Source organism: Odocoileus virginianus, chromosome 4, assembly GCF_023699985.2.
Source record: "Odocoileus virginianus isolate 20LAN1187 ecotype Illinois chromosome 4, Ovbor_1.2, whole genome shotgun sequence".
In the NCBI taxonomy this organism is placed as follows: Eukaryota; Metazoa; Chordata; class Mammalia; order Artiodactyla; family Cervidae; genus Odocoileus; species Odocoileus virginianus.
The window spans coordinates 30,623,561-30,638,815 of record NC_069677.1 but is presented as its reverse complement, the minus strand read 5'-3'; the positions used below and the strand labels follow the sequence as shown (position 1 = coordinate 30,638,815).

The 15,255-nt window shown below is 39.0% G+C and overlaps 1 long non-coding RNA gene and 1 other non-coding gene across 4 annotated transcripts in view; both read left to right on the top strand.

Annotated features, from left to right (window-relative positions):
- The first annotated feature begins 6,837 nt into the window (after nt 1-6,837).
- Nucleotides 6,838-6,909, top strand: TRNAW-CCA (transfer RNA tryptophan (anticodon CCA)). The gene has a single exon. It is a non-coding gene; the product is annotated as a tRNA-Trp (tRNA).
- A 4,192-nt stretch (nt 6,910-11,101) lies between these two features.
- Nucleotides 11,102-15,255, top strand: part of LOC110136434 (uncharacterized) — a 129,945-nt gene continuing 125,791 nt past the window's right edge. For all 3 annotated transcript variants that reach the window (XR_011487291.1, XR_002313655.2, XR_011487292.1), the window contains exons 1-2: nt 11,102-11,291; nt 11,714-11,777. This is a non-coding gene — a long non-coding RNA (uncharacterized lncRNA). The remainder of the gene's footprint in view (nt 11,292-11,713; nt 11,778-15,255) is intronic.

The window sequence follows — 15,255 nt, the reverse complement described above, 5'->3', positions numbered from 1 at the left end:
GAAGGTAGGAAAGAAGGAAGGAAGGAAGGAGAGTAGAGGTGAAGGGAAGAAGGAAAGGATTTATATTAGGATAATACTTGAGGGGAAAGGTGTCTGCAGTAGAACTGCTCTAAGATGTACTTCTGCTGAGTGACTGAGAAGATCCTATCTGCCATGGGGAATAGTACTAATTAGTGCTCACCACTGTTGGTTTCCTGAAGCCAGTCACCACCAGTACAAGCAGAGGGAGAAACAACATCATACATCTCTGAGATTGTTCCATTCACTGCTACAGATGGCCAACAACTAAGCAGAATGTTTGCTTAAATTGCCTCTACATCCTTGCCCATTAAAAAAATTCACTCCATAGAAACCTTTTGAAATATTCTTCCTCTCCCTCAAATTGACAATAAAAGAGAAAATGGCCTTTAGTCATCTTGAACATAATTTAATTTAAAAATTTCTAGATAGTTCTTGTCTGTTAAAGATTGAAAGGGAAGGAGGGAGGAAGGTAGGAAAGAAGGAAGGAAGGAAGGAGAGTAGAGGTGAAGGGAAGAAGGAAAGGATTTATATTAGGATAATACTTGAGGGGAAAGGTGTCTGCAGTAGAACTGCTCTAAGATGTACCTCTCCTGAGTGACTGAGAAGATCCTATCTGCCGTGGGGAATAGTACTAATTAGTGCTCACCACTGTTGGTTTCCTGAAGCCAGTCACCACCAGTACAAGCAGAGGGAGAAACAACATCATACATCTCTGAGATTGTTCCATTCACTGCTACAGATGGCCAACAACTAAGCAGAATGTTTGCTTAAAATTGTTGTCAATTACTTGTAAGCAAGGATTTTATGGAATAGCTTACTGAGTTCAAGCTGTGTCATTAATGCTAAATTATGATATCATGCCAACAAAATGAAAAAAATATTAATATATCTGATGATATATTACCATTATCCAAAATCTGTGTTTATGAAGAATGCTATAGATGGTCCTCATTTCCTACAGGAAAACCATCTGTCAGTGTAATGTGGCAGGATGTGGTTTTATTAGGCATAGTGCCATTAATGCACTGATTAGAACTCGGAAAAGTATCTTGCAGATAATATTTGAAGAGTGACTATTTATTGATGAATCAGATTCCAAGACATGTTACTAAGCCCAAGCTTGCTCTGGTTGCCACACAGCGTGCCAGGGAGACGAGTTGTTGGGGCAAGGAAGAACAACTGTTATCAGAAAGCCAGCAGAGAAGATGGCAGACTAGAGTCTCAAAAAAAAACCCATCTTGTCCCAGACTGGATTCAAGATCTTGTTATACAGAGGAGAGCAAGGGGAAGGGGCTCACTGCCATGTGGACCAATAGCTTAGCAGGACCAAAGCATCACCCCTTGACAGTTGCTTTCTTTGAGGAGGCGCTTGAGCAGGGACCCACTGCAGCATGCATGAATGGCTGCTATAGGTTGCACCTGCCTCCGCCCCCCCATTTTATTGTTGCTGTTTAGTCGCTAAGTCATATCTGACTCTCTGTGACCTCACGAACTGTAGCCCGCCAGGCTTCTCTGTTCATGGCATTTTCCAGGCAAGAATATGGAAGTGGTTTGCCATTTCCTTCTCCAAGGTGTCTTTCCAACCCAGGAATGGGACCTGAGCCTCCTGCATTGCAGGGCTGATTCTTTACCACTGAGCCACCAGAGAAGCCTGCACCATTATATACAGACCCCCAAAAGAAACTGCAGTGGGGAGAATTTATTTTGGAGTTTCAGTACAAATAATGAGAATAATTCATGCCTATTCATTATTTTACTTAGAAGTCTTTACTCTCCTGAATTGCAACAGAAATTCTTGCAGTTCTACCGAGTATTTTATTTTTGAAATGATTACATTTCTTTCCACTTATAGTTTATTTAATCTTCAATTAAATAGAGCATCCCTGGCAACACTCTACTTTTCCTTTTTTTTTTTTTTTTGGTATAAGGATGCCTATAATGGAAATGTGAACTGAGTGTTGTTATAAAGAAGAAAATCTTTAAAGGGCTTCAGAGAAGAGGTGCAGTTTGAAGCCAGTCTTTAAGATGAATAATAGATTCTGAAGAGGCAAAATACAAGAAATCAGATCATGTACAGAGTCACATTCAGAGAGTGGTGAGAAGTCCAATGTGATTGTAGTGCAGGGGACAGACAGAAGTGGAAAGACATGGGAAAGTGGAGGAGGGGTGGAAAGATAGGCCTTAAAAGATAAATTGGAGATAGACTATGTTACCGAAACTAACATGGCAATATCATTGACCAGTACCACCATTTACTTAGCACTTACTCTGCTAGGTGTGATAAGCATCATATATAATTTAATATTCTTAAGTGCTTCATAAGGACACTATTAACATCTCCATTTGATGAGTGAGGAGGCTGAGTCATAGAAAAATTACTTCTCCAAGATCACACAGCTAGTAAGGGATGAAGTCATAATTCAGCCCAGTCCTGTGGGATTCCAAAGCCCATTTGCTTAGCTGTTTAGTGTGTTATTTCCCAGTATGCTGTGGAGATTCTTCTGGTCTATACCAAGATGTATGCACATTATCCTTTAGGCATGAAAAAATCAATGGAGGGTTTCAGACAGGAAAGAGAAGTGGTATAGAGGACAGTGTGACAGTCAAAGCAACATGGGACTGTTTACTGAGCTATCTGTGTTGATATGTCTATATTCATAGGTACACATACATACATATATATATATCATATTCATATATGTTCAGCTATAGCTCAGTATCTATATTCATATCTACTGTTTGGCAGTGAATAATATCGAGTAGTTTGAAATAAACCCTAAATTTCTATGTTTGGATACTGGTTGAATTACAGGCCATTAAACCAAGAAAATAATGTAAGAAAATCAAGATAAGAGATAACGAAATTTATTTTGTACATGTTGAATTGGAAATACTTATAAAGCACTAAGGACAGTTAGCATTTGGATATCTTTCTTTAAGCTCACTGTTTTTCAGGCTCACACTATCCAGTATTGAAAATGTTGCTAATTTTTTTCCCAGGGTCTAAACTTGGAGTCTGAAGTGAGATGGATGAATGACAATGCCCTTAAACACTATGACTGTCCACCTCTGAAACACATTTAGCAGCAGGGCTTACGACTGGTTACACAGGACATGAAAAGGAATATGGCTCCCATCTCCCTCTGGCTCCAGGATTGAGTTCCCCAGCCATGTCCTTCTCACTCTGTTAGCCGACAGGCTCCTTGGAACATAGAGGGGGCAGTTCAAAGACTTGCTTTAGAATCCACAGAGGCGCTTTTAAAACAATGCCTCCTTGAACCTGAACTTAATGAGTCCTCTATATCAGAATCAGGAATATAAATTCTTAAAAAGCTCTACAAATAGTATAAAGAGTAGCTAGCATTTCTAATAACAAACATATATTGAGCACTTATGGCTGTCCTTTCCTAAGTGCTCTAAGTGAATTCACACTATTAATCCTCCCTACAACTCTGAGAGATTTTTCTGAGGATTTAGCCACTCATGAGCTGGTTTGGTCTATCTCACTCATATCCACTTGCTTTTCTGCTATAATATGCATGTTTAGTTTCTTCAGTCATGTCTGAAATAATGGCAAAACAACCTTCTGCATATTTTTTGCATGTTTTTCTCGTATACTTAGATTATGATAACTGCTTAGTCACAATATAATTCTGAAGGAAAGCAACTACGTACTGACACTAATCCATTGCAGATTTATGTTAATTCTGCTGCCCTATATGTATCTTTACTAACGTATTCTACAAGAAACATTTGTTCATGCCTGGTATTAACTGAATAACTTGCTAAGTGCTCAGGATACGTAAGTAAAGAAATATATGGTCTCCTTGCCCTGAGGAACTAAACAAACAGATAATCTTCATTTCTCACCAGTTTTTATTCTCTTCCATAATTTTGTATCCCAAAGGGGTCTTTTTCTCCTGTGTCTCCCCTGTTCAGGCTTCCCTGGTGGCTCAGCTGGTAAAGACTCTGCCTGCAATGTGGGAGAATTGGGTTTGATCCCTGGGTTGGGAAGATTCCCTGGAGAAGGGAGTGGCTACCCACTCCAGTTTTCTGGCCTGGAGAATTCCATGGACTGTGACTTTCACTCCGATGTGACAATCCAATCAAGAAAGGGTTTGAGGTACTTGAACACCTAAATTAATCTTTTAAAATATATATCATCTTCCCACCACTCACATCATTGCAATTATGGTTCCTTCTTGTCTTCTGTCCCCAGTCTCAAGCTCCAGGACACCCCAAAGGGAAATTAGAAATTAACAAGATATAATAAAACCAAGTTGGAAAAGCCAGAACAAATAGAGTTCTGAAAGACAAATGCTGGTGTCAATCAAAGCCTTAAGCAGGCCAAATTAGCTAAATCAGTGTGAGCATCCTAAAAGCAGTAGGATTATATAAGGCAAAATTAAGAAAGTGAGACCTAGAGAGGCTCAGACTCACAGATACAGGGCATAGGCAATTGTAACCACCTAATAGAGCCTAAGGATATGGACTGATGGGCAGGGAAATGATAAGGTCCTGACCCTTTCTCTATTCATGGCTTAATGCAAATATTCAGATTTGTTCAGATACAGACATTGGTAATAGAAGCCAACAATGCCAAATTATATGAAAAATATTTTGCAAAACTGGACATTCCAAATAAGACTGAAAAATGGCAACAATCCCAAGTTGCCTCTCAATGCAAGGCAATTTTTGGCTTTGTCCCTAGTTAATTCTCTGAAGGATCAAATTGTTTTTAACATGTCACAGTGGTGGGTAACTAGATTTTTTTTATTATGTAAATGGAGTAGAATCCATAGAAGTGTGCCTTAGGAAAATAGATTTCATCTCCATATAATGATAATAATAATCCTAGTAATATAGTTACATTTATTAATTTAAAATGTTTATCAAATACCTATTAAATACCTGATAGACCAGATCCTGTTCTAGGTATTAGAGCTATACAACCAATTGTGACAGACAAAAATATCTTCTCTCACAAAGTTCATATTACATTCTAGTACTACAAGGCAGACAATAAACATAAGTAAGTCATTTTCAGAATGTCTTGAAGGTTGAATAAGTGAAATGACAAGAATAAAGTAAGGAGGATAAGGAATGTTGAGGGCAAGGAATGATTGAGATTAAAATACAATAGTCCCTGGAGAGGGTGAGGAAGCAACCTTTCAGATTCCTGAAAGGAACTCCCAGTGGAAAGAACAACCAATGAAAAAAATTTGAGGCAGAAGTATGCCTTCTGTGCTCAAAGTGGGGATCAGAGTGGCTGGAGGAGAGAGAGGGAAAGTGTGATAGAGAAGGGGGGGACGGGGAAGACGAGGAGAGGGGACCCTCATGGGACTGTGTTTCTGAAGAATTTGGATGAGATGGAGGAGATACTGGGAGTTTGAAGCAGAGGAACACTGTGATCCAATGTCTCTTTTATACACCGACAGTAAAAATAGGGAGTGGGAGGCAAGAGTATGTTGGCAGGAGAGCAAATGAGAGTCTCTGAGTGTTTGCTAAGCCCTGTCCCAATGCTGTGAACTTGGCATAAGATTTTGTCATAAGACTTTGAGGAATGTGATTCCATTTTACTGCTGAGGAACCTGGGACTCAAAGAAGTAAAGCCCCAGGTCCCATAGCTGATGAGGTCTATAGAACTCTAAACACCATGCATTTAGGTGTTTTCCATGCTATGAATTCATAGAAACATTTATTTAATAAATAGGCACATGAATCCAAGGGGATATAGCAGTAAGCAAGACAGATATGATCCATGAAGAGCCTACTGCAAGGCGTTGATTTTAGCATTCTTTCAAAACAATAAATATATAATTGAAAATGATGACTAATGCTCCCAAGGGAAATGCATGATGTTATGAAAATGCATAAAACTTTAGTTTAGGTAGCAAGGCCAGGAAAGGAAAGGCTTTGCAATGAAAGTGACAATCAAGCTGAAACCTAAAGAAGAAAAAGGAATTATTCAGGGAAAGAAGTGAGGGAAGATGGTTTCAGGCATATGCATGGAAGCAGCAAAGAGATTAAACTGTTCAGAAACTGAGGAAGGCTGGTGATGTGCAGAGGAGGGGAGAGTGATGACAGATGAGGTGGGAACAGTAGGCAGGTCTTGCCGGGTCTGAGTGGCCATAGTGTGGAGTTTGGAATATCTCTTAAATGCTCTGAGAAGTTCTGAGTATGTTTTGTACAGGAAGTGGTCTGATTTAATTTGGATTTTACATGATTATTTGTGATTTATGGAAGGAGAGTTTCTTGCTCTTTAACATCTTCCTTTCCTTAGGACCGTTTTTTTTTGAATCCTGGCTGACCCTGAAGCTAGGATAATAAATTCAAGATGAGGAAGAGATAGAGGTAACTTTTAGGAACAGTAAGAGAAAGACCAACTTGACAACGGAGACAATCTTCTCATTGATCTTCACTTGCCCACTCTACTCCCATCCCCCATGCCTATCTAGGCAGATTGGAACCCAGTGGAACCAAGTGAACATCACTTCATATCAGGAAATGAGGAGAAAAAGATAGGAGACTGGGGGGTTGGAAGAAAAGAGGTTAAAGAGAAGAGAAGACATCCATAGGAGGTTTGTTTTGTAATGAATAGAAGGACAGGCCCCACTCTGCCGAGGACATGAAAAATAGAGAACATAAGGACTCTAACTTACTGAGGACCCGTGGAAGAGGATGCATTGAAAGAGTAGAGGAGCCATCCTGGCCTCCCCACCACTATAGACCCTGCATGGCTTGGAGACTGTAGAAAACTAAATGGAATTGGAAGCATCTCAGGAAATGACAACCACTGTAAACAAACAAGGGTCTTCCCTGGTGGCTCAGAGGTTAAAGCGTCTGCCTCCAATGTGGGAGACCCAGGTTCAATCCCTGGGTTGGGAAGATCCCCTGGAGAAGGAAATGGCAGCCCACTCCAGTATTCTTGCCTAGAGAATCCCATGGAGGAGCCTGGTAGGCTCCAGTCCATGGTGGGGCTTCCCAGGTGGTGCTAGTGCTAGAGTCTATTTGCCAATGCAGGAGATGAGATGCAGGAGACACTAGTTCAGTCCTTGGGTGAGGAAGATCTCTTGAAGTAGGAAATGGCAATCCATTCCAGTATTCTTGCCTAGAAAACCCCATGGGTATAGGAGCCTGGTAGGCAACAGTCATAGGGCCACAAAGAGTTGGACATGACTATGTGATGGAGCACATAATAAAAGTAGTAGTTACTGATAGTTTCCATGCACCGAAAGTAATTTGCCACATTAACACATTAGATTCTGCAACCACACTCAGAGGTAGGAACTATTACTATTCCCACTTTACGGAGGAACTAATGGAGGCACAGTGAGATTAGAGAACTTGCCCAAGGTCATTAACTTAGAAACTGGGATTTATGTAAATGTCGTATTTTCTATTCTCTTTGTACCACATCCAATACTTGAACTATTTCAAATCCTAAAAGATGGTGCCATTAAAGTGGTGTGCTCATTATGCCAGCAAATTTGGAAAACTCAGCAGTGGCCACAAGACTGGAAAAGGTCAGTTTTCATTCTAATCCCAAAGAAAGGCAATGCCAAAGAATGTTCAAACTACCACACAGCTGCACTTGTCTCACACACTAGCAAAGTAATACTCAAAATTCTCCTTGCCAGGCTTCAATAGTATGTGAATTGTGAACTTCCAGATATTCAAGTTGGACTTACAAAAGGAAGGGGAACCAGAGATCAAATTGCCAATGATCCATTGATGATCCTTTGGATTATTGAAAAAGCAAGAGAGTTCCAGAAAAACATCTATTTTTGTTTTATTGACTATGCCAAAGCGTTTGAGTGTGAGGATCACAAAAAAATGTGGAAAATTCTTAAAGAGATGGGAATACCAGACCACCTGCCCTGCCTCCTGAGAAATCTGTATGCATGTCAAGAAGCAACGGTTAGAACTGGACATGGAACAACAGACTGGTTTCAAATCGGGAAAGGAGTATGTTAAGGCTGTATATTGGCACCCTGCTTATTTAACTTATATACAGAGTACATCATGTGAAATACTGGGCTGGATGAAGCACAAGCTAGAATCAATATTGCCAGGAGAAAAATCAGTAACCTAAGACATGCAGATGACATCACCCTTATGGCAGAAAGCAAAGAAGAACTCAAGAGCCTCTTGATGAAAGTGAAAGAGGAGAGTGAAAAAGCTGGCTTAAAGCTCAACATTCAGAAAACTAAGATCATGGCATCTGGTCCCATCTCTTCATGGCAAATAAATGTAGAGACAATGGAAGCAATGAGAGACTTTATTTTCTTCTGCTCCAAAATCACTGCAGATGATGACTGAAGCCATGAAATTAAAAGACACTTGCTCCTTGGAAGAAAAACTATGGTCAACCTAGACAGCATATTAAAAAGCAGAGACATTACTTTATCAGCAGTTTTGTCTAGTCAAAGCTATGATTTTTCCAGTAGACATGTATGGATGTGAGAGTTGGACCATAGATAAGACTGACTGCTGAAGAATTGATGCTTTTGAACTGTGGTGTTGGAGAAGACTCTTGAAAGTAACTTGGATTGCAAGGAGATCAAACCAGTCAATCCTAAATGAAATCAACCCTGAATATTCATTGGAAGGATTCATGCTGAAGCTAAAACTGTAATACTTTGGCCACCCGATGTGAAGAACTGACTCATTGGAAAATAACCTGATGCTGGGAATGATTGAAGGCAGGAGGAGAAGGGGACGACAGAGGATGAGATGGTTGAATGGCATCACCAACTTGATGGACATGAGTTTGAGCAAGCTCCGGTAGTTGGTGATGGACAAGGAAACCTGGAGTGCTTCAGTCCATGGGGTCTCCAAGAGTCGGACATGACTTAGTGACTGAACTGAACTGAACCATATCCACTGCATTCCACCCACTGCCCCCCAACCTGACCTCATATTAGTTTCAGGATTCATGTCCATTAGTGGGCTGAGTTTTCAAAGTACCATGGCTTCATTCACAACAGAATCAGGATATAGTCAAACAATGTAAAACTGCAGAAACTGTGTCCTTGACAGCCTTCTCTGATTTGCCTCTGCTCCACTTCAATCAGCTATGAGAACACTCGGGTAGGATTCCTCTGCGCTAATGATGAATAACTAATGTAACTGATCATTCCTTTCGGAGACCAGTGATAGTTCTAGTGCCAGGCACATGTTACAACTCTTATGGATGATTTAGTTTTGATTAATGTTTCATCATGTTTTCATAGTTTTCAGGAAATATATTTTAGTTCTTAGGTTTCCAAGGAACTGTACGCCTCAAGATGAAATGATGAAACCATAGAAAACAGCTGCCATGAAGACAGTCATTATTGCTACTGGAAAATGTAGGGCATGGATCTGAAATGAAGATTAAGCTCTTTTCTCTGTCATTGACGTAAGCTTTTCTGCATTAGTTGAATGCCTCCCTGAGTCACTACAAAATGTAGCCTCTTAACCAATGTCATGGAAATATTTGGAACATTAAAAAACAAAAGATGTTACAAGAGGCATCAGCACTTAGAAAAGAAGTACATATTTAATTTCTGCAATTGTAATTTTTATAATTATAATTTCTTTGTAATGATTTCTAATATATTTTCATGGATAACCAGCTAAACATTTTTTTGTTAGGAATCTGTATACTTCTGTTATTGTTGTTCAATCACTAAGTCTTGTCCAACTCTTAATGACCCATAGACTGCAGCATGCCAGGCTCCACTGTCCTTCACTAAGTCCTGAAGTTTGCTCAGATTCGTTTCTACTGAGGCAGTGATGCTATCTAACCATATGTAACCATCTTTTCTTCTGTTGCCTCTTTCTCCTACCCTCAATCTTTCCCAGCATCAGGGTCTTTTCAACAAGTCAGTTCTTTGCATCAGGTGGTCAAAGTATTGGAGCTTCAGCTTCAGCAGTCCTTTCAATGAATATTCAGGGTGGATTTCCTTTAGGATTGACTGTTTTTGTCTCCTTGCAGTCCAAGCAGCTCTCAATAGTCTTCTCCCACACCACAGTTCAAAAGCTTCAATTCTTTGGCATTCAGCCTTCTTTATGGTCCAACTTTTATATCCATACATGACTACTGGAGAAACCATAGATTTAACTGCATACTTACCCACACATTGTTTTGCTACTATGGATCTCTAATTGGTATGGTACTACAACCTAATTGCAACCCATTCCTGTATTCTTGCCTGGAAAATCCCATGGACTGAGGATCCTGGTAGGCTACAGTCCATGGGGTCGCAACGAGTCGGACACGACTGAGCGATTTCACTTTCACAACCTAATGCAGTCTCTGTTATATACAATATGAATTATGCTTGGCATGAGGTAAATAGAGACACAAATACCCCATCTTTAAACATGGGGTCAGGGAGCAGGTATACCAACAATTCAGTTAGAATTCAAAAGAATGAAGTAATCTTATAAAATAGGTTGAATGAAAGGTCTGAGGAGCTGCAAAGAAGGCAGAGTTAAGAGAGCTGAAATTTCCTGAAGAAGGTGCTGTTGTTAAACAGAATCTTGAATAATGGTCTGGATCTCAAGTATACAATAGCCACAAATATTAATTCTTCAAGAAATATTGGCTGTATGAATGTGATTAAAAATCTAGTGGGTAGTACAGTCATTTTGAAAGACAATTTGACAGTTTCTTATATATATATAATACATATATTATATATTCTTGCCACACAAACCAGCAATTGCACTGCTTGGCAATTACCCAAATAGCTGATAACTTATATGGACACAAGAATCTGCACATGAATGTTTATAGCAGATTTATTCATAATTGCCAAAGTTTGGAATCCACCAAGATGTCTTAAAGTGGGAGGATAAAGTGAATGTTCATATATCCAAAAATGCAATCTTATTCAACACTAAAAAGAAGTGAGCTATCAAGTCACAAAAATACATGGGGGAAACTTAAATGTATGGTACTAAGTGAAAGAAACAAATCTGAAAAGGCTACATACCGCATGATTCCAATTATATGACAATGGGGAAAATGTAAAACTATGGAGACAGGAGAAAGTTCAGTGGTTGCCAAGAGTGAGGGGAGGGATGAATAGGTGTAGCTCAGAGGGTTGTTAGGGCAGTGAAATTACTCTTTATGAGGCTGTTACATTGGATGCATTATACACTTGTACAAACCCATAGACTCTACAACACCAAGAGTAAACCATAATGCACACTACAGACTTTTGGTGATTATGGTTTGTCAATGTAATTTCATCAATTGTAACAAATGGATCACTCTGGTAGGAAATACTGTTAATGGGGGGTAGTTTACATGTGTACCATTGGGGAATACATAGGCAATCTCTGTACCTGTCCCTCAATTTTATTGTGAACCTAAATCTGTTCATAAAAAAAAAAAAAAGGTTTTTTTTTTTTTTTTTTTTAATAAATAAGAAAAATCTAGTAGCAAAGAAAAGAAGAAGTGTTCAGGAAGGGACAAATGGGAACAGTATTCTAGACAGAGAGATCATTTCCCTGTATTTTTTTAGGAAGAATATAGACCTATAGTGAGACTAAAGAAGACTCAACTGAATTACACACTGTGGCTGTCGGAAAGTAGAGAAACAATTGGCTATGGTTTGACACGTGTAAGAAGTGTGATATTAGGAAGGATGTGTGAACATAATTTCAAAGATGTGATTATTTTCTTTCTGTGTCTCAGGCGATGGCTGTACCATCCATTCAGCTGAACAAGTCAGATTCCTAGAAATTGTCCTCGACATGCCGTGAGTTCTGTTGACATTATGTCCTGGTGCTGGGAAACAGTCCATTTCTCCATATCCCCACCACCTCTAATCTTTGCACATTAGAGTCTTAAAATTCCTTCTAAATGGTTTCTCTTCATCTACCCAGACTCTTAATTCTGTTCTCTACTTTGCAACTAGAGTGATCTTTTAAAAAAAGCCTGGCTTCTTTGGTAAAACTCTTATCTGGTTTGTCCTTAACAAGGTACAAAAATTCTTTATGATGTGTTCCCTGCCTCCATTTCTAGCCTTATTTCACACCATTCTCATATATCATTATAAACTGTCTTTCAACGGACTAACGTACATTTAAATGTGTGTGTGTGCTGAGTCACTCAGTCGTGTCTGAGTCTTTGCGACTCCATGGACTGTAGCCCACCAGAGTCCTCTGTCTGTAGAAATTTCCAGGCAAGAAAACTGAAATAGGTTGCCATTTCCTCCTCCAGTGGCTCTTCCTGACCCAGGGATCAAACCTGCATCTCCTGTGTCTCCTGCATTGGCAGGCAGATTCTTTACCACTAAACCACGGGGAAACCCCTACATTTGTATATGTTTGTGTAATTAATTTTTCTCTTTCTTACCAGGGGAATCCATAAACTTATATGAACTCTGCCTCTAACTTTGCATCCCATTTGTATGATTCTTAGAAGCTACTTAAACTTGTAAACTTTATCATTCTGTTTCTTCATCTTAAAAGAAAATAGAATGGAAATATCTACTGAGTGATTTTATAGATTAAATGGAACAATAGTCACCAGAGTTCTGAGAACAATGCCTGACATAGTACGTGTTCGATAGATCAGACCTGCTAGATACAGAATGTCAATACATGTAACAAAGTCTGGTTCTGCATTTCATTGATTTGCGTGATGCCTGACCCAGTTGTATAATCCCTCAATGAATATTTTTAAATAAACAAATAATAAATGATATAAGTTCAAGAGTGTACACAATGGAATATTGTTTCATGTTTATGGAATTTAAAGGCTAATATACATATCTATGGGCTTCCTGGGTAACTCAACTGGTAAAGAATCCACCTGCAATTCAGGAGATCTGGGTTTGATCCCTGGGTTAGAAAGATCCCCTGGAAAAGAGAATGGTTACCCACTCCAGTATTCTGGCCTGGAGAATTCCATGGACTGTTTAGTTCATGGGTTCACAAAGAGTCGGATGCAACTGAATGACTTTCATTTTCATACATGTCTACAATATTGACAAAGAGTCCAACTGATTTCCGTATTTGAGTCTTAAAAGATGACAATTTAGGTGTAAATTCTTAGTCCACTTGCCAACGCAGGAGACATAGGAGATGCAGATTCAATCCCTGGGTGGGAAAGATCCCCTGCAAAAGGAAATGGCAACCCCCTCCAGTATTCTTGCTTGAAAAATTCCATGGACATAAGAGCCTGGTGGGCAACAGTCCATGGAGTCTCAAAGGGTTGGACACTACTGAGCATGCACACATATCTTAGCCTTGCAAGTCAAGAAAAACAAATTTTGGTGATAATAGATTAAGCTCATTTGGGAATATTGGTTTCCATAACTAGACTCACAAGACATGACTATAAAAACAAGAGTCCTAATTTATTGGCTTAGAATGAGAGATTTAGCTATACAATGTATATGACAGTTTATATTTTTATTTGCACATCTTCCCTTTCTTAGGATAGTCTATATGAAAAGCAAATATTATAGAAAATGTATTTGTTAGTCATGAAATCAGAGCAAAGGGCATAGTTGGATAATGTTTGTAACTAGTGACAGTAGGCTAATCATGAATATTATGATCCAGCCTTCTTTACTTTATGAACACAATGACAATAGACACATTACCCCCCCCATGAATTGTTCTGATCCAGTTGTGGTTTTGGTGATAGTGTACCTTTTGCTAGACAATACACAGGCAACTTGTTTGTGTTTATTGTTTTCTTTTCCAGATTTTTGCTTAGATTGAAATTTCTATGACTATTAAGTCAGAAGAAAACAACTTGATCTTTCTTTATTAGACTGAGACATTTCCTAAATCTTCTCAGTCATAGTTCTACAGATTGATTTTAGGGTAGTGTTATTGTTGTTATTGTTATTTGGCCTTTTAACTAAGAGTTAATCACATTCATTGTGTTGAGGTTTTACTGTTCTCATTCTGGAGAAATTTGCTGATGTCTACAATATGCTGAATACTATCATAATATTAAATAGTTGACTTTTCCAGTATCTTTTCATGTTTGGGCTATTTTTTACATATGGACAATTTCATTGTTATAGTTGTTGTTTTTAATGTTTCCTTGCTATGATAATCAGAAAGGAACCTTCCAAAATTCAACTGAGGGATATTTGTAGAATGACAGAAAAGAAAGGAATGTGCAGACCTGAGGGCAGCATTTTATTTTCTTTTTCTTTTTTTTTTTCCATTTATTTTTATTAGTTGGAGGCTAATTACTTTACATCATTGCAGTGGTTTTTGTCATACATTGAAATGAATTAGCCATGGATTTACATGTATTTCCCATCCCGGTCCCTCCTCCCACCTCCCTCTCCACCCGATCCCTCTGGGTCTTCCCAGTGCACCAGGCCCGAGCACTTGTCTCATGCACCCAACCTGGGCTGGTGATCTGTTTCACCCTAGATAATATACATGTTTCGATGCTGTTCTCTTGAAACATCCCACCCTCGCCTTACAGTATTGTGTTGATCTCTGTCATACATTAACATGAATCAGCCATAGGTATACATGTGTCCCCTCCCTCTTAAACCTCCTTCCCACCTCCCACCCCGTTCCACCCCTCTAGGTCATCACAGAGCACCAGGTTGAGCTCCCTACATCATAAGGCAACTTCCCACTGGTTATCTACTTTACATTTGGTATTGTATACGTTTCCATGCTGCTCTCAATTCATGCCACACTCTCCTTACCCCATTGTGTCTACAACTCTGTTGTTTATGTCTGTGTCTCCATGGCTGGGTGGCAGCATTTTAGATGTACCTGCCCTGGAGATTTACTCGCACAGAAGCTAAGACTCAGGCAAGGATGCTGATTTCTTCAGTTTACAGTTGTCATGGAATTGACTTTTATTTAAAAGGAAATAAATGTTCTCTCTTTATGAATAAATCTTCACGAATTATCTTGAAGTCTTTTAGTTTTCCTTATCATTGGATTACAGGAAGAAATATCATTTTATAGTCTTAATGAGTATTTATGTGAAGATGGCTTTAAAGTTACTAAAAATAGATATAGTAAAATTTCCATATTTTTAGACTAATCAGGGGGAAGCTAAGTTAGTTTAAATGTAATGAAAGGTCTGAAATCATTTTTATTATTTTCAAGCGTAGCGGTAACTAAAACAGTCTAACTCCAGGCCTATTAGTGAAACACAGCAGACTGTTTGTAGTTAGCATACTGGTTGCTCTAAGATACAATTAAATATCCAAATAATATTCTAGAAGACACTTGAAAGAG